Genomic DNA, 3456 nt, shown 5'->3' with positions numbered 1-3456 from the left:
CCCGCGTGTCCTGTCATTGACCGCTGTGTGACCCGGTGAAGGGTTCGTGTGGAGTTCATGTGCCGGTCAGCGCCGTCTGCAGCCGGGGTTAAAAGGACAAGCAGCAGCCGGCCAATAACGCTCATGATGCATTGACCATCTATCGAGGAAATGTCACTACAGGGACAGCGCTTATTGGCAGAGGCTAATCAATGAATTGTGCTCTGTGACTCAGCTTTGCAGTGAGAAAAACAAATAGGCTTTCTCACTGGAAGACCTTCTGACAGGGAAGAAAATAACATCAAAGACGGCTGAATGCCATTTAGCTGCTTCGGTTTCAGGGCGCGGGTGTCGTTACTGCAGGTTCACTAAGCAGAGACCACGTCAGCCTCACCGGTTGTTCTGTCTGCTGTGAGAAAGGACTCTGCTGCAGTACCACCTCCACTCTCTGTTATCCAAAATACAGCTGCCCCAGAAACTAGTCAGTCCCCTTCTGGTCTCGTACACCTTATTGTGTTGCAGGCTTTTCTAGAAACATCTTTCACTTTGCCACAATAGGTGCTTGAGTGGAAATAAGCCCTTGTGTCGTCCTGCGGGTCAAAATCGACCTGTTTAAAGTTTGAAAATGTGGGGGAAAAAAATATTTTCACAGTGAAACTTCTGTTGCCACATTTTCAACATTTTTGGGAAATTTTTGAACATTTTTTGGTGGGAAAAAAGAGAAATGTTAAAAATGTTTCTTAAGAACATTCACAAAAAAATCAACCAAAATCCAGCGATGTTCTTAAAGAAAATGTTAGAAGTTTTACTGATATATATAGAATCACTTTAGATATTTTTTGATTTTTTTTGGGAGATTTTTACTCATTTTTTTGAAAATATTTACAAAAATATTCTTGCCAAATTTGGGGGATTTTTTTTAAAATAAAACTTTTAAGGGAAATTTTTAAGGAATTATTGAAATTTCTTCCTGAAGGTTTTGCAAATTTTCAAAAAAGTTTTGCTGAAATTTTGGATTTTTTTGGACAAGGAAATATTTTTTGGTGCTTGTAAATGAGGACAACAGGAGGGTTAAAAAATGGATTTTTTTGAATGTAAAGTGAATTGGAGAACAGTGTAGAAACAGATGGAGGGATCAGAATGATGTGTTTCTTCACATTTTATAGTAATGTGAAAAATTTTGAAATTAGTTGCAGAAGTCTGACCTCAGCTTCTTTTTACTCAGTCAATGCAGCACATACAAACAACACAATTAGACAATAAAATTATGTGACATACTGTATTTGAAAAAAATATCTATTCCTCTTATACCAACCATTCAAGGCAACATTTTTATTATTTGTCAGGATATTGTTATGTCATGGCTCAGCTTTACATCAATGCAGTCAGATACAACAGTCTTGCAGTGGTAAAGGTTTTAAAGTTCAGTTTTTGGTGTTTATTCATGGTGTCCACCCCACTTAGAGGAGGATAAATAACAGAAACTAACCTTCATATGAGAGGATTTAAAACAGGACTGTTGTATTAGACTGTCTTAGGTTTAGCTAGATGTACCTAAAAAACAAACAAAAAAAAAACTGATGTATTTTTGCAACAGTGGATCTTACAGGGTTATCAGAAAATGAATTGGTTTTTAAATATACTTGTGCATTTATAGAAAATGGGCACTGGTCCTAATTTCTCAGGTCTGAACATTTAAAAAAAAAAAAATTTCTGTCTGCTGTGATAATTAAATATCCCTCACTGTCTGTTGGGACTGTTTCTCTGGACTTTTTCAAAATTTTGCTAGATTTTTTATCAGCAAAAAAAGTAATTTAAGTGCCAGATTAATGATTTAAATATAAAAACACCATGATAGATTGTTTTATCTGTTTACATACCTGACATTTCTAAACAAACTGTTTCTGATAAACTTTGACCCCTTGGAGTGTCGTCATCTGTAGCCATCAGCGTTCATCATAGAAGGTAAGTGGCGTGACAGAACTGTGCTTTCTGTCTTATTTTTATGTTTTAATATCATAAGCAGAACGATATCACAGATGAACAGTTTAATGACGCAGAGACACTTTAGAATTTTTAGTAGAATCATTCAGTTTTTAAGATTTCTTCAGCATAAAAGTAATCCAGTGATAACTGTCAGTACATCCAATGCATAACAAAAAGAAATGTTTAATAGCTAATTTGGCATTACCAATTTTTCCTCAATGTGAACTAATTTTGCTGAAGAACAAAGCTGAATCTTCAGTGTGACTTCAGAACATCTAATTTAATCCTAGTTGTCAGTAACTTAATAAAACACAGCAAACAATATCTGTTAATCACTCAGAGTGCTACTCAATGTTCCAAAATGTGAAAAAATATCGTTTTTTTAAACCCACAGTGTATCCATAGCAACCTGGTACTTGGTGTGTCTTGTGAAGGTTTTACATTTGGTCACAGAAGTGAGACTTTTAACGTGACATTTTTACAAAATACATAAAAAAATATTCAAGCTTTACAGCAGGTTAGCAAGTCATAAAAAGGTCAGAAATTGTTATTTTTTAACAGTTTTTTTTTTTTTTTTAATTTTTGAATGTGATGCGCCAGTGCTGATCATGAGGATTAAAAACTGAGGCGAAAAAAACTGTTTCAGGTATTTATAAGCAGGTGTAGCGTTACTTAGTGCAGATGCAGGAGTGGAAAACTACTCAAGTGGGTCAAAATTGATCCATTTTAAATTTTAAAAATGTGGAAAAAAAATCTAGCTTCACGGTGAAACTGCTGATGTCCACATTTTCAACATTTTTGGGAAATCTTTGAACATTTTTTGGTGAAAAAAAGAAATGCTAAAAATGTTTCTTGAGAACATTTACAACACAAGGGGTAACCTCCATTCGAGCACCTATTGTGGAAAAGTGAAAGCGTATTTTGCTGGATTTTGGTTGATTTTTTTTGTGAATGTTTTTAAAGAAAATAGAAGTTTTACTGATATATATGTAATCACTTTACATATTTTTTTAGATTTTTTAGAAAATTTTTACTCATTTTTTGAAAATATTTACAAGAATTTTCTTGCTAGATTTGGGGGATTTTTCTTAAATAAAACTTTTCAGGGAAATTTTTAAGGAATTATTGGAATTTTCTTCCTCATTTACAGGCACCAAAAAATATTGTTTCCTTCTCTGACAAAAGTCCAATAATTCTGCAAAAGATTCCCCAAATTTCTGAAAATTTGCAAATCCTTCAGAAAGAAAAAATTCCAATAATTCCTTAAAAAATTTATTTAAAAATAAATTATTAAAATCCCCCAAATGTGGCAAGAAAATTCTTGTAAATATTTTTTAAAAATGATTAAAAATCCTCCAAAAAATCCTAAAAATATCTAAAGTGATTGCATATCAGTAAAAGTTCTAATATTTTCTTGAAGAACATTCACAAAAAAAGTGAATGTGAATTTCACTGGATTTTGGTTGACTTTTTGGGAATGTTCTTAAACAT

This window comes from Acanthochromis polyacanthus, chromosome 4, assembly GCF_021347895.1.
Source record: "Acanthochromis polyacanthus isolate Apoly-LR-REF ecotype Palm Island chromosome 4, KAUST_Apoly_ChrSc, whole genome shotgun sequence".
Lineage (NCBI taxonomy): Eukaryota > Metazoa > Chordata > Actinopteri > Pomacentridae > Acanthochromis > Acanthochromis polyacanthus.
The sequence above is the reverse complement of the archived record's forward strand: the minus strand, read 5'-3'. Positions refer to the sequence as shown.